This window comes from Durio zibethinus, chromosome 28, assembly GCF_047325235.1.
Source record: "Durio zibethinus cultivar Kanyao isolate XHJ-2024 chromosome 28, ASM4732523v1, whole genome shotgun sequence".
NCBI classification, from domain to species: domain Eukaryota; kingdom Viridiplantae; phylum Streptophyta; class Magnoliopsida; order Malvales; family Malvaceae; genus Durio; species Durio zibethinus.
The window spans coordinates 8166079-8189959 of record NC_143189.1 but is presented as its reverse complement, the minus strand read 5'-3'; positions in this window follow the sequence as shown (position 1 = coordinate 8189959).

Here is a 23881-nt window from a genome sequence, read left to right as displayed (position 1 = left end):
TAAAATAAATAATCGTTCAAATGGACATGACTATTTGAACTTGTTCAACAAACAGATTTATTTTTTAAATCTCCTATGTACTAATTTTTAAAGTATTAATCAATTAGTATTATTTTATTCCAAATAAACTTGAATGAATAAAAACAATTGTTTTAGGACAAAACAAAAGATCATAACTATTTCAAATAAATAATTGTTCAAACAATCATGACGATTTAAACTAACTCGGTAAACAGATTTATTTTTAAAATTTTTTACTCATTAATTTTTGGAATATTAAGAAATTAGTATTATTTTATTTTGAATACATTTGTATAAATAGAAACAATGGTTTATGACAAAACAAAGGGTCATAACTATTTGAAATAGATAATTGTTCAAAAATTCATAACTATTAATTTTTAAAATATTAATAAATTTATATTATTTTATTCAAAATCAACTTGTTTGAATAGAAACAATTGTTTTATGACAAAAAAAATGTCATAACGATTTGAAATAAATAATAGTTCAAATGGACATGATTATTTAAACTTGTTCGGTAAATAATTTTTTAAAAATCTCCAACTTATTAATTTTTAGAATATTAATTTATTAGTATTATTTTATTTTGAATAAACTTGTATGAATAGAAACATACGTTTTATGACAAAACGAAAGATCATAATGATTTGAAATAAATAATTGTTTAAATAGTTATAATTATTTGAACTCATTCAATAAACAGATTTAGTTTTTTAAATCTTTTGCTTATTAATTTTTAAAATTTTAATAAATTAGTATTATTTTATTTTGAATAAATTTTTATGCACAGAAACATTTGGTTTATGAAAAAAATAAAAGGTAATAACGATTAGAAATAGATAATTGTTAAAATAGTCATAACTATTTGAATATGTTTAGAAAATAGATTTATTTTTAAAATTTTTAAATATTAATTTTTGAAATTTTAGTAAATATAAGTTTTTTTTTTAAATAAGCTTATATGAACAAAACCAATTATTTTATGACAAAACATAAGGTCATAATGTTTTATGATAGATAATTATTCAGATAGTCATAACTATTTGAACTTATTTAGTAAACAAATTCTTTTTTTTAATTCTCTTACTCATTAATTTTTATACTATTAATAAATTAGTATTATTTTACTTTAGAGAAGCTTGTATGAACTGAAATAATTCTTTTATTACAAATGAAAATGTCATAATAATTGAAATAGATAATTATTTAAATGGTCATCACTATTTGAACTTGTTCCGTAAACATATTTATTTTTTAAATCTTTTACTTATTAAAATATTAATAAATTAATATTATTTTAGTTCAAATAAACTTGTATGAATAGAAACAATTGTTTTATGACTAAACAAAAAGTCATAGCAAGTTGAAATAAATAATTGCTTAAATAGTCATAATGATTTGAACTTGTTAAGTAAACAAATTTATTTTTTTAAACCTTTTACTTATTAATTGTCTTAATATTAATAAATTTGTATTATTTTATTTGAAATAAGCTTGTATGAACAGAAAAATTTATTTTATGATAAAACAAAAGGTTATAGTGATTTCAAATAAATCATTGTTCAAATAATCATAATTATTTAAAATTGTCTAGTAAACAAATTCATTTTTTAAATATTTTTATCATTAATTTTTAGATTATTAGTAAATTAGTATTAATTTATTTTAAATAAGCTTATATGAACTGAAACAATTCTTTTATGACAAAACAAAAGGTCATAATAATTTGAAATAGATAATTATTCAAATAGTCATGATTATTTGATCTAGTTCAGTAAACATATTTATTTTTTAATTTTTTTACTTTTTAATTTTCAATATATTAGTAAATTAGTATTAGTTTAATCCAAATAAGCTTGTATGAACAAATCATTTTATTTCGAATAAGCTTATATGAACTGAAGCAATTCTTTTATGATAAAACAAAAGGTCATAACGATTTAAAATAGATAATTAATCAAATAGTCATGATTATTTGATCTAGTTTGTTAAACATATTTATTTTTAAAATTTTTTACTTATTAATTGTCGATATATTAATAAATTAGTACTAGTTTAATCCAAATAAGGATTAATAACTATTTGAACTAGTTTGATAAATATTAATAACTATTTAAACTAGTTTGATAAACAGATTTATTTTTTAAATCTCGTATAATTTTTGAAATATTAATAGATTAGTATTACTTTATTCCGGAACAAACTTATATGAACAAAAATATTTCTTTTATGACAAAACAAAGGGTCATATTTATTTGAAATAGATAATAGTTCAAATAGTCATAACTATTTGAATTGGTTAGGTAAAGAGAATTGTTTTTTAAATCTTTTACTTATTGATTTTTGAAATATTAATAAATTTGTTTTATTTTATTCCAAATAAGCTAGTATGAATTCAAAAAAACTTATTTTATGACAAAATAAAAGGTCATAACAATTTGAAATAAATAATTATTCATATAGTCTTTAAATATTTGAACTGGTTCAGTAAACAAATTTATTTTTTAATTCTCTTAGTTATTAATTTTTGAAATATTATTAGATTAATATTATTTCATTCCGAATAAGCTTGTATGAACAAAAAAATTATTTTATGATAGAACAAAAGGTTATAACAATTTGAAGTAGTTTGGTAAACAAATTTATTTTTTTAAATCTCTTATTAATTTTTGAGAGATTAATAAACTAGTATTATTTTATTCCAAATAAGCTTGAATGTTCAAAAAGCAATTGTTATATGACAAAACAAAGGGTAATAATGATTTAAAATAGATAATTATCGAAATGACCTTAATTATTTAAACTGATTCAGTAAACAAATTCACTTTTTAAATCACTTAATAATTTTTGAAATATTAATAAAGTAGTATTATTTTATTTCAAATAAGCTTGTATAAACTTAAACAATTGTTTTATGACTAAACAAAAAGTTGTAACAATTTCAAATAGATAATTGTTTATATAATCTTAACTGTTTGAAAAGCTTCGACAAATAAATTTATTTTTTAAATCTCTTAGTTATTAAGTTTTGAAATATTATTACATTAGTATTATTTTATTTTGAATAAAATTATATGAACTAAAGCAATTGTTTTATAATAGAACAAAAGGTTATAACATTTGAAATAGATAATTGGTTAAACTAGAACTGGTTTAGTAAACATATTTATTTTTTTAAATCTTCTACTTATTAATTTTTAAAATATTAATAAATTAGTTTTCTTTTATTAAAAATAGGCTTGTACGGTGAAAAACAATTTTTTAATGACAAAATGAAGTTAATAACAATTTGAAATAGATAATTGTTCAAATGATCATAATTATTTGAACTGATTCGATAAACTAACTTTAAATCTCAACTTATCAATTTTTGAAATATTATTAAAGTAACATTATTTTATTTCGAATAAGCTTTTATGAATTGAAACAATTATTTTAAATAGATAATTATTCAAATAGTCATAACAATTTGAACTTGTTTGGTAAATAGATTTATTTTTTTAATTTTTTGTTTATTAATTTTTTGAATGTTAATACATTATGATTATTTTATTTCGAATAAGCATGTATGAACAAAAAGATTTGAAATAAATAATTGTTCTAATAGTCTTAACTATTTGAATTGGTTTGACAAACACATTTTTTTTTATATCTCTTACTTATTAATTTTTAGAATATTATTAATTTAGCAACATTTTAGTTTGAATAAGCTTGTATGAACAGAAACAATTGTTTTATGATAAAACAAGGATCATAATGATCTAAGATAGATAATTGTTCAAATAGTTATATCTATTTGAACTAGTTCGATAAACAAATTTAGTTTTTAAATCTCTTATTAATTTTTGAAATATTAATAAAATAATATTATTTTATTCTGAATAATTTTGTATGAATAGAAACAATTATTTTATGACAAAACAAAATGTCATAATGATTTGAAATAGATAATAGTTCAAATAGTCATAATAATTTGAACTTGTTCGATAAATAGATTTATTTTTTAAATCTTTTTACTTTTAATTGTCTTAATATTAATTAATTTATATTATTTTATTTGAAATAAGCTTGTATGAATAGAAAAAATTATTTTATGACAAAACAAAAGGTTATAGCAATTTCAAATAGTCAGAATTATTGAAACTTGTTTGATAAACAGATTCATTTTTTAAATCTCTTAATTATTAATTTTTAGAATATTAATAATTTGGTATTATTTTATTTCAAATAAACTTATATGAATTGAAACAATTCTTTTCTAACCAAACAAAAGGTCATACTGATTTGAAATAGATAATTATTCGAATAGTCATGGTTATTTGATTTAGTTCAATAAACATATTTATTTTAAATTTTTTACTTATTAATTGTTGAAATATTAATAAATTAGTATTAATTTAATCCAAATAAGCTTATATGAATTGAAACAATTGTTTTATAATAGAACAAAAAGTTATAATGATTTGACATAAATAATTTGCCAAATAGTCATTATTATTTGAACTGGTTTGATAAATAAATTTATTTTTTAAATCTATTATTAATTTTTGAAATATTAATAGATTAGTATTACTTTATTCCAAACAAACTTATATGAACAAAAACATTTGTTTTATGACAAAACAAAAGGTCATAACAATTTGAAATAGATAATTGTTCAAATAGTTATAATTATTTGAATTGGTTAGGTAAACAAAATTATTTTTTCAAATTGCTTACTTATTAATCTTTGAAATATTAATAAATTTGTTTTATTTTATTCCGAATAAGCTAGTATGAATTGCAAAAATTGTTTTATGACAAAACAAATGATCATAATATTTGAAATAGATAATTGTTCATATAGTCTTAAATATTTGAACTGGTTCAGCAAACAAATTTAATTTTAATTCTCTTAGTTATTAATTTTTGAAATATTATTAGTTTAGTATTATTTTATTCCAAATAAGCTTGTACAAACATAAATAATTGTTTTATAACAGAATAAAAAGTTATAACAATTTGAAGTATACAATTGTTTTATTGTTCAAATAGTCCTAACTATTTGAGCTAGTTTGGTAAATAGATTTATTTTTTAAATCTCTTATTAATTTTTGAAAGATTATAAGTTAGTATTATTTTATTTTGAATAAGCTTGAATGATTAAAAACGTTTGTTATATGACTAAACAAAATGTAATAATGATTTGAAATTAATAATTATTAAAATGGCCATAATTATTTGAAATGTTTCAGTAAACAAATTTATTTTTTAAGTCACTTATTAATTTTTGGAATATTAATAATTTGTATTATTTTATTTTGAATAAACTTGTATGAACTGAAATGATTATTTTATGAAAAACAAAAGGTCATAATGATTTAAAATAGATAATTATTCATGTAGTCTTTAACTGTTTGAACTACTTTAATAAACAGATTTATTTTTTAAATCTCTTTATTATTAATTTTCAAAATATTATTAAATTAGCATTATTTTATTCTTAATAAGCTTGTATGAACTGAAACAATTATTTTATAACAGGACAAAAGGTTATAATGATTTGAAATAGGTAATTCTTCAAATAGGAACTCGTTTGGTAAATAGAGTTATTTTTTAAATCTCCTATTTATTAATTTTGAAATAGTAATAAATTAGTATTATTTTATTCTAAATAGGCTTGTGTGATGAAAATATTGTTTTATGACAAAACAAAAGTTCATAATGATTTGAATTATATAATTGTTGAAATGGCCACAATTATTTGAACTAATTTAGTAAACAGATTCACTTTTTAAATCACTCGTTAATTTTTGGATTATTAAAAAATTATTATTATTTTATTTCAAATAAGCTTGTATGAACTGAAACAATTGTTTTATGACAAAATAAAAGGTCATAATCTTTTTAAATATACAATTATTCAAATAGTCGTAACTATTTGAATTTGTTCAAAAAAATAGATTTATTTTTTTAAATCTCTTGCTTATTAATTTTTAAAATATTATTAAATTAGTATTTTTTTTATTTTGCATAAGCTTTTATGAACTACAACAATATTTTTATAACAAAACAAAGGTCATAACGATTTTAAATAAGTAATTATTCAAATAGTCATAAGAATTTGAGTTTGTTTGGTAAATAGATTTATTTTTTTCAAATATCTTGCTTATTGATTTTTTTAATGTTAATATATTAGGACTTTTTATTTCTAATAAGCTTATATGATATGAAACAAATATTTTATGACTAAACAAAAGGTTAGAATAATTTAAAATAGATAATTATTCTAATAGTTTTAACTAATTATACAGGTTCGACAAACACATTTATTTTTTAAATCTCTTACTTATTAATAATTTTAATATTATTAAATTAGTTTTATTTTTAACCTAATAAACTTCTACAATCAGAAATGATTTTTTTATGACAAAACAAAGATCATAACAATTTGAGATTAATAATTATTCAAATAGTTATAACTATTCGAACCAGTTTGATAAACAAATTTATTTTTTAAATATCTTATTTATTAATTTTTGAAATATTAATAAATTAGTATAATTTTATTTTGAATAAGTTTGTGTGATAAAAAACAATTAGTTTATAACAAAAGAAAAGGTCATAATGATTTGAATTAGATTATTGTTCGAATAGCCATAATTATTTTAACTAATTCGGTAATCAAATTAATTTTTTAAATCTTTTACTTATTAATTTTAAAAATATTAATAAATTAGTGTTATTTATTTCGTATAAGCTTGTATTAACTAAAACAATTGCTTTATGACAAAACAAAAGGTCATAATAATTTTAAATAAACAATTGTTCAAATAGTAATAACTATTTGGACTTTTACGGTAAATAGATTTATTTTTTTAAAATCTCTTTCTTATTAATTTTTGAATGTTAATAAATTAGTATTAATTTATTCTGAATAAGCTTGTATGAACTAAAACAATTATTTTATGACTAAACAAAAGGTTAGAACGATTTGACATAGATAATTATTTTAATAGTTTTAACCATATGAATTGGTTCGATAAAAAAATTTATTTTTTAAATCTCTTATTAATTTTTGAAATATTATTAAAATTGTATTATTTTAATCCAAAGAAGCTTGTACAAAAAAAATTATTTTATGACAAAACAAAAGGACATAATGATTTGAAATTGATAATCATTCATATAGTCTTAACTATTTGAACTGGTTTGGCAATTAGATTTATTTTTTAATTTTCTTGGTTATTAATTTTGGGAATAATATTAAATTAGTATTATTTTATTTTGAACAAAATTGTATGAACAGAATCAATTGTTTGAAAGAAAACAAATAGTTATAATGATTTGTAATAGATTATTATTCAAATAGTCAAAACTATTTGAAATGGTTTGGTAAATAGATTTACTTTTTAAATCTTTTACTGATTAATTTTTTAAATATTAATAACTTAGTATTTTATTTTGAACCAACTTATATAAACAAAAACAATTATTTTATAACAAACCAAAAAGTAATAACAATTTGAAATAGATAATTATTCACATAGTTATAATTATTTGAACTGGTTTAGTAAATAAAATTATCTTCTAAATCTCTTACTTATAAATTTTTAAAATATTAATAAATTAGTTTCATTCTATTCCGAATAAGCTTGTATGAGTTGAAATAATTGTTTTATGACAAAATAAAAAGGGCATAACAATTTGAAATAGATAATTGTTCATATAATCTTAACTATTTGAATTGATTTGTAAACAAATTTATTTTTTAGATCTCTTAGTTATGAATTTTCAAAATATTATTAAATTAGTATTATGTTATTCTGAATAAACTTATATGAACAAAATTAATTATTTTACGGCAGAATAAAAGATTATAACAATTTGAAATAGATAATTGTTCAAATAGTTATAACTATTTGAATTGATTCAATAAACATATTTATTTTTTAAATCTCTTACTAATTCTTAAAATAAATTAGTATTATTTTATTTCAAATAAGCTTGTATTTAAAAAAATAATTATTTAATGACAAAACAAAAAATAATAACAATTTTATTTCGAATAAGCTTGTGTGTTGAAAAATAATTATTTTATGACAAAACGAAAGGTAACAAATTGAAATAGATAATTGTTCAAATGGCCATAATTATTTGAACTAATTCAATAAACTGATTTATTTTTTTTAAATCTCTTACTTATTAATTTTCTAAATATTAATAAATTAGTATTATTTTATTTTTGATAAACTTTTATGAATTGAAATAATTGTTTTATGAGAAAACAAAAATTCATAACGATTTTAAGTAGATAATTATTCAAATAATCATAACAATTTAAACTTATTCGATAAACAGATTTATTTTTTCAAATCTCTTGCTTATTAATTTTTTAAATGTTAATAAATTAGTATTTATTTTTCTAAATAAGCTTGTATGAACTAAAAATATTATTTTATGACTAAACAAAAAGTTACAATGATTTCAAATACATAATTATTCTAATAGTCTTAATCATTTGAACTAATTCAGCAAACACATTTATTTTTTAAATCTCTTATTAATTTTCAAAATTTTATTAAATTAGTATTATTTTTATCCGAATAAGCTTGTATGATTAGAAACAATTTTTTATGACAAAACAAAGATCGTTATGATTTAAGATTGATATTTGTTCAAATAGTAGTAACTATTTGAACTAGTTCAAAAAATAGCTTTAGTTTTTAAATCTCTTGAATAATAATTTTTGAAATATTAATAAAGTAGTATTATTTTATTTTGAATAAGATTTTATGAACTGAAACAATTGTTTTAGGGCAAAAAAAACGGTCAAAATGATTTTCAATAGATAATTATTCAAATAGTCATATCTATTTAAACTTGTTCGATAAATAGAATTTTTTTAAATCTCTTGCTTACTAATTTTTTGAATGTTAATAAATAAGTATTATTTTATTCCAAATAAGCTTGTATGAATTGAAATAATTATTTTATGACTAAACAAAAGGTTAAAATGATTTAAAATAGATAATTATTCTAATAGTATTAACAATTTGAACTAGTTCAACAAAAATATTTCATTTTTATTATTAAATTAGTATTATCCTAATCCAAATAAGCTTTTATGAAAAAATCAATTGTTTTTAACAAAATAATGATCATAATAATTTGAGATAGATAATTATTCAAATAGTTATAACTATTTGAACTAGTTCGATAAACAAATTTAGTTTTTAAATCTCTTATTAATTTTTAAAATATTAATAAATAAGTATTATTTTATCCTGAATAATTTTGTAAGAACAAAAATAATTATTTTATGACAAAACAAAAGGTCATAATGTTTTAAAATAGATAATTGTTCAAATGGACATGACTATTTGAACCTATTTGGTGAACAGATTTATTTTTTAGGTCTCCCACCTATTAAATTTCAGAATATTAATAAGTTAGTATTATTTTATTCTAAATAAACTTGTAAGAATAGAAACAATTCTTTTATGGGAAAAAAAAAGATCATAACTATTTGAAATAAATAATTGTTTAAACAATCATAACTATTTAAAAAATAAATTTGTTTATTGAGCTTGCTCAATAAACAAATTTATTTTTTAAATCTTTTACTTATTAATAAATTAGTATTATTTTATTTTGAATAAATTTGTATGAATAAAAACAATTGGTTTATGACAAAACAAAATATTATAACTATTTGAAATAAATAATTGTTTAAATAGTTACAATTATTTGAATATGTTAGAATATATATTTATTTTTTAAATTTCTACATAGTAATTTTTGGAATATTAATAAATTTATATTATTTTATTTAGAATAAGCTTGTATAAATATAAACAATTATTTAATGACAAAACAAAAGGTCAAAACAATTTGAAATAGATAATTATTCAAATACTCATAACAATTTAAATTTGTATGACAAATATATTCATTTTTTAAATTTCTTACTCATTAATTTTCTGAATATTAATAAATTTGTGTTATTTTATTTTGAATAAGCCTGTATGAACTAATACAATTGTTTTATGATTAAACAAATGGTCATAAAGATTTGAAATCAATAATTATTTAAATAGTTATGATTATTTGAACTTGTTCAATAAACATATTCATTTTTATAATTTTTATTTATTAATTGTTAAAATATTAATAAATTAATAGTATTTCAATCCAAATAAGCTTGTATGAACAAAAATAATTATTTTATGACAAAGCAAAAAGTCATAACAATTTAAAATAAATAATTGTTCAAATAGTCATAACTATTTGAACTTATTCGATAAATAAATTTTTTTTTAAAATCTTTTACATATTAATTATTTTAATATTAATGAATTTGTATTACTTTATTTGAAATAAGCTTGTATGAATAGCAAATATTATTTTATGACAAAACAAAAGGTTATAACGATTTAAAATAGATAATTGTTCAAATAGTCATAACTATTTGAACTTGTTCAATAAACAGATTCATTTTTTAAATCTATTACTTATTAACTTTTAGAATTTTAACAAATTAGAATTATGTTATTTCAATAAGCTTGTATGAACATAAACAATTGTTTTGTGATAAAACAAAAGGTTATAACTATTTAAAACAGATAATTGTTGAACTATCATAAATATTTGCATTGGTCAAGCCAACAGATTTATTTTTTAAATTTGTTGCTTATTACTTTTTATAATATTAATAAATTAGCATTACTTTATTCCAAATAAGACTGTATAAAAAAAATTATTTTATGATAAAACAAATGGTCATAGCAATTTGAAAAAAATAATTGTTCAAATACTTGTAAATAATTGAACTAGTTTAGTAAACAAATTTATTTTTTAATTCTTACTTATTAATTTTCAAAATATTAATGAATTAATATTATTTTATTCCAAACAAACTTATTTGAACAAAAACATTAGTTTTATGACAAAACAAAAGGTCATAACGATTTGAAATAGATAATTGTACAAATAGTCATAATTATTTGAACTGGTTCGAAAAATAGAATTAGTTTTTTAAATCTCTTACTGATTAATTTTTGAAATATTAATAAATTTATTTATTTTATTCCAAATAAGTTAGTAAGAATTGAAAAAAATTATTTTACAACAAAACAAAAGGTCATAATGATTTGAAATAAAGAATTGTTCATATAGCCTTAACTATTTAAATTCGTTCAGTAAACATATTTATTTTTTAAATCTCTTAGTTATTAATTTTCATAATATTATTACATTAGTATTATTTTATTATGAATAAGCTTGTATGAACAGAAAGAATTGCTTTATGATAGAACAAAAAGTTATAACAATTTGAAATATATAATTGTTCAAATAGTCATAACTATTTGAACTGGTTCAGTAAACAAATTTATTTTTTAAATCTCCTACATATTAATTATTAAAATATTAATAAATTAGTATTATTTTATTCCAAATAGGCTTATATGATGAAAAAAATTATTTTATGAAAAAAAAAGTTCATAACGATTTGAAATAGATTATTGTTCAAATGGCCATAATTATTTAAACTGATATGATAAACTGAATTATGTTTTAAATCTATAACTTATCAATTTTTTAAATATTAATAAAGTAATATTATTTTATTTTGGATAAGCTTTTATAAACGGAAGCAATTGTTTTATGATAAAATAAAAGGTCATAATGATTTTAAATAGATAATTGTTTAAATAGTCATAACTATTTGAATTTGTTTGAAAAACATATTTATTTTTTAAAATTTTTTGCTTATTAATTTTTTGAATGTTAATAAATTAGAATTATTTTATTTTGAATAAGCATGTATGAACTAAAACAACTATTTCAAAACTAAAAAAAAGGCCAAAACGATTATTTAAAATAGATAATAGTTCAAATAGACATGATTATATGAACTTGTTTGGTAAATAGATTATTTTTTTAAGTCTTCAACTTATTAATTTTTAGAATATTAATAAATTAGTATTATTTTATTCCGAATAAACTTTTATAAATAGAAACAATTGCTTTATGATAAAAAAAAAAAAGATCATAATGACTTGAAATAAATAATTATTCAAATGGTCATAACAATTTGAACTTGCTCAATAAACATATTTATTTTTTAAATCTTTTACTTAATAATTTTAAAGTATTAATAAATTAATGTTATTTTATTTTGAATGAGCTTGTTTGAGTAGAATAAATTGATTTATGACAAAACAAATGGTCATAATGATTTGAAATAGATAATTACTCTAATAGTCATAATTATTTGAATGTGTTTAGAAAATATATTTTTTTAATTTTTACTTATTAATTTTTGAAATATTAATAAATCTATATTATTTTATTCAAAATAAGCTTGCATCAATAGAACCAATTGTTTTATGACAAAACAAAAGGTCATAATGTTTTGAAATAGATAATTTTTTAGATACTCATAATTATTTTAATTTGTTTAGTAAACATATTCATTTTTTTAATTCACTTACTCTTTAATTTTTGAAATATTAATAAATTAATATTATTTTATTTCAAATAAGCCTATATGAACTAAAACAATTGTTTTATTACAAAACAAATGGTCACAATGATTTGAAAAAAGATAATTATTCAAATAGTCATGGCTATTTGAACTTATTCGATAAACATATTTATTTTTTAAATCTTTTAGTTATTAATCATCCAAATATTAATAAATTAATATTATTTTAATCCTAATAAGCCTGTCTAAATAGAAACAATTGGTTTATGATATAACAAAAAGTCATAACAATTTAAAATAAATAATTGTTTAAATAATCATAACAATTTAAACTTGTTCGATAAATAGATTTATTTTTTAAATCTTTTATTTATTAGTTGTCTTAATATTAGTAAATTTATATTATTTTATTTGAAATAAGCTTATGTGTTCAAAATAAATTATTTTATATTAAAACAAAAGTTTTATAGTGATTTCAAATAGATAATTGTTCAAATAGTCATAATTATTTGAACTTATTCGATAAACTTATTTTTTAAATCTTTTAATTATTAATTTTTAAAATATTAATAACTTAGTATTATTTTATTTCGAATAAGCTTATATCAACTAAATTTGTTTTTGACAAAACAAAAGGTCATAACGATTTGAAATAGATAATTATTCAAATAGTCATGACTATTTAATCTAGTTTGGTAAATATATTTAATTTTTTAATTTTTTACTTATTAATTGTTGAAATATTAGTAAATTAGTATTATTTTAATCCAAATAAGCTTAGATGAAAATAATTTTGTATGAATAGAAACAATTGTTTTACGATAAAACAAAATGTCATAATGATTTGAAATTGGTAATAGTTCAAATGGCATGACTATTTGAACTTGTTCAGCAAATAAATTTATTTTTTAAATTTCCAACTAATTTTTTGAATATTAATAAATTAGTATTGTTTTATTTCAAATAAACTTGTATGAATAAAAATAATTGTTTTATGATAAAACAAAAGATCATAACAATTTTGAAATAAATAATTATTTAAATAGTCATAACAATTTGAACTCGCTCGGTAAACAGATTTATTTTTTAAATCTTTTACTTATTAATTTTTAGAAATTTAATAAATTAGTATTATTTTATTCTAAATAAGCTTTTATGAACAAAAACAATTAGTTTATGACAAAACAAAAGGTTATAACAATTTGAAATAGATAATTATTCAAATAGTCATAACTATTTGAACGTGTTCAAAAAATATATTTATTTTTAAAATTTTTGCTTATTAATTTTTGGAATATTAGTCAATTTATATTATTTTATTCAGAATAAGCTTGTATGAATAGGAACAATTGTTTTATGACAAAACAAAAGGTCATAACAATTTGAAATAGATAATTGTTCAAATAGTAATAACTATTTGAACTTGTTTAGTAAATAGATTCATTTTTTAAATCTCTTACTCATTAAGTTTTGGAATATTAATAAATTATTTTATTTCAAATAAGCCTAGATGAACTAATACAATTGTTTTTTGATGAAACAAAAGGTCATAATGACTTGAAATAAATAATTATTCAAATAGTTATTACTATTTGAACTTGTTTGGTAAATATATTTATTTTTTAAATCTTTTACTTTTAATTATTAATTGTCAAAATATTAATAAATTAATATTATTTAATCCAAATAAACTTGTATGAACAAAAATAATTATTTTATGATAGAAAAAAGTAAAAATGATTTGAATAAATAATTGTTCAAATAGTCATAACTATTTGAACTTATTCGGTAAATAGATTTGAAATAAACTTGTATGAATAGAAAAAATTATTTTATGACAAAACAAAAGGTTATAGCAATTTGAAATAGATAATTAACTATATAGTAATAACTATTTGAACTTGTTCAATAAACAGATTTATTTTTAAAATTTTTTAGTTATAAATTTTTGAAATATTAATAAATTAGAATTATGTTGTTCCGAATAAGCTTGCACGAATAGAAACAATTGTTTTGTGATAAAACAAAATGTCATAATGATTTAAAATAGATAATTGCTTAAACAGTCATAATTGTTTGGAAAATAATTGAATAATTTATTATATAATAATATATGAACAATAAATTTATATACTATTATTACTTAATTATTTTGATTAATAATTATGTATTATTAATTATATAATTAAAATAAATATAAAATGAATCATATTAATAATTCAAAAAATACAATATATTGATTAAATCATTTCTAAGTATTATATTAAACTTATAATATTATCAATGCCAAATTGAAATTTTGTTTATAATTATTAAAATTTAATAATTTTAATTGATAATCATCTCTTCAAGAATTAGTGTTATCTATTTAATACTAATAATAATATCTATTTTATTATTAATATATAAGATATTGTTAATAATTATTATAATTTAATTAGGTTATAATTATTAATTCATAATTATTAAATTTACTATCTTTAATTATAATAAATTAATTTTATTAGTATTATGTTATAATTAAATTTATATTTAATTATAAAAATGGTTATTTGTAATATAAAGACACAGATATATTAGTTATATTTTGTAAAATATTAATTCACAATATTTATGTTATTAAATATAAGTTAATATTAAAATAATTTTAATTATTTATCTATAATTTTAATAATTATTAATAACAAGTATTATTAACTTATTAATCCCTTTTATAACTATATAATCATAAAAATATATTATATAATTAATAAATTAGAATAGAATTAATTTATATATTATAAAATTAATAATATAATCTATTATTTTAACTAAATAATATGCAACCATTTAATATAATATTATTTATAATTAGTATTTAATGTTATATAATATTTATTTAATTAATAATTACAACTATTTGATTACAAGTAATTAAATAAAATTACTTTATTAATTTATTATATAATTTATTTGGTACAATATTATCTAATAATATGGAATTATTATCTTATAATATAATGTAAATATATTATATTTATAAACTATATTATATATAAGTAATATTTATAATATTGTAAATAATTATTATTTAATAATATATTAATTTCTAAAATATAATAATATAATTTATTAAAATAATTATTAAATAATATAATTATTTAAATTGTTTATTTATTATAATTTTGCTTATAATATGAATGTAATTTATATAATAAATGTGTATAAATTATTTATATATAAATAAATAATATATAATAATTATTATTTTTATAATTATAATAATTTATAATATATTCATTATATATTAATATTGATCTAATTCTATTATTTGTGATAATATAAACAATAATACGACAATTTTCATATTAATAATATTTGAATTTAATATTGTATTAATAATTCTATATTAATAATGTGATATATAATAATATAATTACATATTAGTTATAAAACTTTATAACCAATATTATATAATAATGATAATTTATTCTAAATATTATATAAATAAATTATTAATTAATACTGACAATATTTTAATAATATATTTATATCAGTTAATATTATAATTAATATATAATTATATTTATTTATAATTTATAATAATTATAAATTCTATTATTTGTAGTTAATAAATATTAATTTATAGCAAAATTATATAATAACTTAATAATATAATTTTAATTTTAATAATTATAATTTACAATTATATATTAAAATAAATTATTAATTAACAATTGTTTTAATATATCAAATTAATATAATTATTAATGTAATTAATAATGACAATATTTTAATAATATATTTATATTAGTTAATATTATAATTAATTAATAATTAATAATATAAATATTATTGTAAATTAAATATTTAAATATTTATAAATATATTCAAAATATAAATCCAAAATATTTATATTAATAAATACATAAATATATTATTTAAATATTTAACAATTAATTATATTAATATATTGTGCTTATACTTTAATTTATATTAATTAATAAATTAATCTATTTAACATTATTATTATTGTTCTCTGTCTTTTACTTTAGGTATAGGAAATTTATTTTTCACTGTAACTATATTTAATTGTCTGTAGTCGATACACATCCTCTAGGTGCCATCATTCTTCTTAATTAAAAAACAATAATTTTTAATATTTTTTATTAATATCAATAAATATAATAATATAATTATATTTATCAAACAATATATTAAATATATTAATAATTATTATAATAATTATTTATAAATTAATCATAATAATAGTTATAATTAGTACCATAATTATTTGAACTAATTTCTCTATCATATATAAAAATTATTATGTTATAACTAATAATAATTTTATCAAATTATTATTATTATAATATTATTTTTAAAGATTATAATTATTATTAATTAATATTATAATATTTATTATACTTTATGATAATATAAATTAATTAATTAACTTAAATTAATTAAATATAATTAATAATTATTCAGATAATAATAATTATATGATAATTTATAATTTCTATTATTTTATAAATAGTTAATTTATATTAAGTTAATTTAATATATTAATTATCTATCAGACCGATTATAATCATAGTAAACATTATAAATTAATAATTATAAAAAGCCTATAATAGATATAATATCATAATTAATGATATTATGATAAGAATCTTAATAAATAATTTATTTAATAAATAATTGGTTATAATATTAATAATATCTTAATGGCATTATTTATAATATAATTATAATTATTAATATACTAATTTTTCAAATTGTTTTATAATAACTTAAATTATGAAATAAATGTTATAACCGTTAATATTTTACTTTTGTTTTATATAATAATAACTTATTATAACATATATTAGTATATTTATTATATTAAATTATAATTATTTGGAATAAAACTATTAATAGCTTCAATTCATACTAGCGTATTCGATATAAGTTATAAATTATTATATATAATTTATATTTAATAATTATATGTAATTATAGCAATATAATTATAATTACAATTTCTATTTAAATGATTAATAATTAAATAGTATATAACTTTATTTAAATTTTCTATTTAAATTTTAATATTATTATTAAATAGTATATAACCAGTTTAAAATATTAATATATTTATTTTTTAAATCTCTTACTTATTAATGTTTAAAATATTATTAAATTAGTATTATTAATTGATCATAAAAATCATATATCAAATAATATATTAATTTAATATTATTTTATTAAATAATTGTTCTTAATTCAAATAAGTTTGAATTAATGATTTGAATTATTAATTTTTGATTAGTTTGAATTATAAAATAAATTAAAATTTTAATAATAATCTATATTATTAATTTAATATAGAATTATAATCTAGAACTTGTTATAAATGAATTATTGATTATATAATTATTAAATAATCTAGGTAAAATATATTATAATACATATAATTCTAATACATGTAATAACCTAAAGTGGTTATTAAATATATTATGAAATTTCAAATTATAATTAAATATTATTTAGATAATAATAATAATAAATTACATATGAATTAATATTAACATTATAACTAAATATTTCTATTTAAATATTAATTCAAACAATTAATTAAATAATTAAATTATTTACAAGTTATTATAATAATATAAAAAATTTAACAACATAATTATAATTATATGTAATTATAACAATATAATTATAATTACAATTTCTATTTAAATGATTAATATAATTATTTATTATTTAATTATAATTTAAATATTTTAGTATGATTAAGTATTAAATATAACTAATATGAAGTTATAATAAAGAGTTTAATTATAAAATTAGTTATATAATTAACACTAAACAATTAATAATATTTAATTAATAATTTAATTACAAATAATAATATCAATTATATTAAATTATCAAATATAAAATTTAATAATAAGCTATTATTATTAATAATAATTTAATATAATTCACTATTAATTTATTATAAAATTAACAAAAAATTATATGTAAATGATTTATTTTTATTATTTAATATATATATATATTGTTAATTAAATATTACTAAATCTTATAAAATTATGAATAATAGTTATCTATCTCAAATCATAATGATCTTTATTTTGTTTATCTGAATCTAATCAAATTATTTTATTTCAAATTAATTAAATTTAAAATTTATATTAATATTAATTATAACTATTCTAAATATAAATTTATATTAATATTAATTATAATTATTCTAAATATAAATTTATATTAATATTAATTATAATTATTCTAAATATAAATTTTATTAATACTATAGTTTAATTATATTTAAATTGTCATAATAAATTACTATTAATAAATAATAATAATATTTATTAAATTAATAAATAATTTATTAATATAAATTAAAATAATTTTAATTATAATATTATAGTTTAATTATATTATTTAATTAATAATATTATTTAAATTAGTTATTATTTAAATAAAATAATTTAAAATTTTGTTTTATGTCAAGACAAAAGTTCATAATGATTTGAAATAGATAATTGTTTAAATGGCCGTAATTATTTGAATTGATTAGATAAACTGATTTATGTTTTAAATCTCTAACTTATCAATTTTTATAATATTAATAAAGTAATATTATTTTATTTCACATAAGCTTTTATGAACTAAAACAATTGTTTTATGATAAAAAATAAGGTCATAATGATTTTAAATAGATAATTGTTCAAATAGTCAAAAATATTTAAACTTGTTCGGTAAATAGATTTTTTGTAATTTCTTACTTAATAATTTTTTGAATGTTAATAAATTAATATTACTTTATTTTGAATAAGCATGTATGAGTTGAATCAATTATTTTATGACTAAACAAAGGGTCAAAATGATTTGAAATAGATAATTGTTCTAATAGTCTTAACTATTTGAATTGAATTAGCAAACATATTTATTTTTTAAATCCTTACTTATTAATGTTTAGAATATTATTAATTTAGCAAGTTTTACTCTAAATAAGCTTGTTGAATAGAAATTAAATGTTTTAAGACAAAACAAAAATCATAACAATTGGAAATAGATAATTGTTCAAATAGTCATAACTATTTAAACTGGTTCGGTAAAGAGATTTAGTTTTTAAATCTCTTATTAATTTTCAAAATAGTAATAAAATAGTCTTATTTTATTTTGAATAATTTTGTATGAATAGAAACAATTGGTTTTGGAACACTAATTTTTAAATAAATTTATTTTTAAAATTTTTACTTATTAATTTTTGGAACGTTAATAAATTATATTATTTTATTTGAAATAAGCTTGAATGAATAGAACCAATTGTTTTATGACAAAACAAAAGGTTGTAATGTTTTGAAATAGATAATTATTAAGATAGTCATAACTTAATTTATATAATTAAATAATTATATTATTAATTATAAATAAATTTTATAATTTGTTATTTGTAATTGTAATTTATATATATTAATTAATTAATAAGTTTGATTAATATTAACAATTGCAATAATTTAATATTAAATATTTTATTATAAATATCTAATCATTAAATACATTATATAATTAATTAATAAAGAAATATTTATTTAAAGTTATATATAATTTATAAATATATTTAATTATATATTTAATAAAAAATAATAGTTATTAAATAGTTATATATAATAATTTATATAATTTAGATATAAATTAATTAATAATATATAATTATTATAATATTAATTAGTTAAATTTATACTATATAAAATTATTATTATAATATTTTAAATTATAATTATAAATCTTTTGTTACAAAATAAATCTATTTTTAGAATAAGAAATAAGTTTACAATTATTGATTTGAATAAACATTTTTAATTAATATTAAATTTATGAATATTGATTTTTATTAATTAATAGATATCTAAAAAGATTTATTTTTAAACAGTTTATTAACTTATATAAGTATATTAATAAATTAATTTGAACAATTATCTAATATAGCTATATTAACTTATAACAATTATATTAATAATAATATTAATTATTTATATTAATATTTATTAACTTATTATAGAGTTATATAATATTTACAAAATATTAATAAAGTAGTATTATTTTATTTTGAATAAACTTGTATGAATAGAAACAATTGTTTTATTATTAAATAATAATAAATGTTATATAAAAATACAATTAATAAATTTAATTTATTATAATAATATAATAATGAATATTATAATATATCCCTATTTTATAATCAATTAGTACTATTATTTGAATAGTTTACTAAATTAATATAATATAATTAATTTAATATTAAACAATTGTTATAAATAATTACTTACTCGATTTCTAATTAGTATGCATTTGTTAGGATTTGAAAAGGTCTTAACTAGGCTTCAAATATAACGATAATATATAATTTAAATATTAATATATTATAAATATTTATAATAGTTATTCATAATTATAGTATATTAATTATTAATAACTATTTATATTATTTAGCAAATAGTATAATTATAAATTTTTAACTAAGTATAAAAATATATAAAAAAATATGATTATATGTTAACTGTTATTTAATTAATCAAATAGTAAAATAATATTATATTATTATTTTATAAGGTATTAAACTAATAATATAAAATCTAGCTATTATTATAATTTTATTTAATTAATAATTAAATTATTATAAATATCAATTATTAATAATATTTTATTTTTATTTTTTTGACTATGTATAGATTGTGTTTATTAATTTAAATTTAAAAAAGTATTTGAATTTTAAAATTAATATAAAATGTTGTCGTAATGATTTTGTGTTTTCTCGACAAATTTGGAAACAAAATTAAAAAATAAAAAAATAATAGAGTCGCCACCAATCTTTTTTGGCTAAGTGCGATTGGTCACCTATTAAAATATATCATTTTAATAAAATATTAAAATTAATTAAGGCATTTATATAATAATATTAACTTATTTATAATTTATAATATATTTTGCAATTAGTATCTAACTAAAAACAAATTAATTAATAACAATAATAATAAACAAAATTATTAAATTTTGACTTATCAAAATATTAATTTGATAAAAAGTAATTATCCAATAACTTTGATAATTTATCAAATAATAAAATTTTTTAAATCTCTTTCAAATTATTAATTTAAAATAAATTAATATTTATATAGTATTATATAGTACTTTTTATATTTAATTATATAAATATTAATAAAGTAATATTATTTTATTTTGGATAAGCTTTTATGAAATGAAACAATTATTTTACGATGAAACAAAAGGTTATAATGATTTTAAAATGATAATTGTTTAAATAATCATAACTATTTGAACTTGTTTAGTAAACAAATTTATTTTTTAATTCCTTGCTTATTAATTTTCTAAATGTTAATAAAATAGTATTATTTTATTTCGAACAAGCATGTATGAACTGAACAATTATTTTAAGATTAAACAAAAGGTCAAAATGATTTGAAATAGATAATTATTATAATAATCTTAACTATTTGAACTAGTTCAACAAATACATTTATTTTTTAAATCTCTTACTTATTAATTTTTAGAATATTATTAGTTTAGCAATATTTTACTTCGAATAAGTTTGTATGGACAGAAACAATTGTTTTATGACAAAACAAAGATCATACCGATTTGAGATAGATAATTATTCAAATAGTCATAATTATTTGAATTGGTTCGATAAACAGATATAGTTTTTAAATCTCTTATTAATTTTCAAAATATTAATAAATTAGTGTTATTTTATTTTGAATAATTTTGTATGAATAGAAATAGTAGTTTTATTACAAAACAAAGGATCATAATGATTTGAAATAAATAATTCTTTAAATAGTCATAATTATTTGAACTCACTCAGTAAACAAATTTATTTTTTAAATATTTTACTTATTAAATATATAATTATTATATTAAATTATTTTATTAATAATTTATTTAATTAAACAAATTATAAAGATAAACTAATAAATTAATTAAAATTAATTATTAATATTAAATAAATAGTAATTATTATATAATTATTATATATAAATTGTTAGCATATTAATCATGTATTTAAATGATTTGCATAATTTAAATATTATAATTATTAATAAAATAATATTTATGGTATATATATTATATCAATTTAATTCGGATAAAATTAAATATTATTTTAATATTTTAATATTTATATTATAATAATGATGTTAAAATACTGTAACTATAAATTTATTATAGAAATTAAATATTTAATTTTTAAATTAAACAAATTTAAACTTAAATTAGAATAATATTCAAATAGTTATGACTATTTGAATTATAAGATTTCAAATATAAAAAATTAATAACTAAGAGATTTAAAAGGTAATATTTTTCAAATTATTTAGTTGTTATTTTATGACAACTCAATTAAAAAACTTTTAATAAGTTTCAATTATAAAAGGTATGATTCAAATTTATTAACAAATTATTAATTTAGTACGATTTGAAATAAATAAAATGTTCAAAATGTTATAACTAATTGAACTAATATGGTAAACAGATTTATTTATTAAATCTCTTAATAATTTTTGAAATATTAATAAATTAATATTATTTTATTTCGAAGAAACTTATATGAACAAAAACATTTGTTTTATGATAAAACAAAAGCTCATAACGATTTGAAATAGATAATTATTAATATAGCCTTAACTATTTGAATTGGTTCGATAAACAATTTTATTTTTTTTAAATCTATTAGTTATTAAATTTCATAATATTACTAGATTAGTATTATTTTATTTTGAATAGGCTTGTATGAAGATAAATAATTGTTTTATGACAAAATAAAAGGTTATAATGATTGGAAATATATAATTGTTCAAATAGTCATAACTATTTGAACTGATTCGATAAACAGATTTATTTTTTAAATCTCCTACTTATTAATTTTTCAAATATTAATAAATTAGTATTTTTTTATTCTGAATAGGCTTGTATCATGAAAAACAATTGTTTTATGACAAAACAAAAGTTCATAATGATTTGAAATAGATAATTGTTTAAATGGCCATAATTATTTGAATTGATTCGATAAACCGATTTATGTTTTAAATCTCTAACTTATCAATTTTTATAATATTAATAAAGTAATATTATTTTATTTCAGATAAGCTTTTATGAACTTAAAACAATTATTTTATGATAAAATATAAGGTCATAACGATTTTAAATAAATAATTGTTCAAATAGTCAAAAATATTTGAACTTGTTTGGTAAATAGGTTTTTTTTTTTCTAATTTCTTACTGAATAATTTTCTGAATGTTAATAAACTAGTATTATTTTATTTCTAATAAGCATATATGAGTTGAAACAATTATTTTATGACTAAACAAAAGGTCAAAACG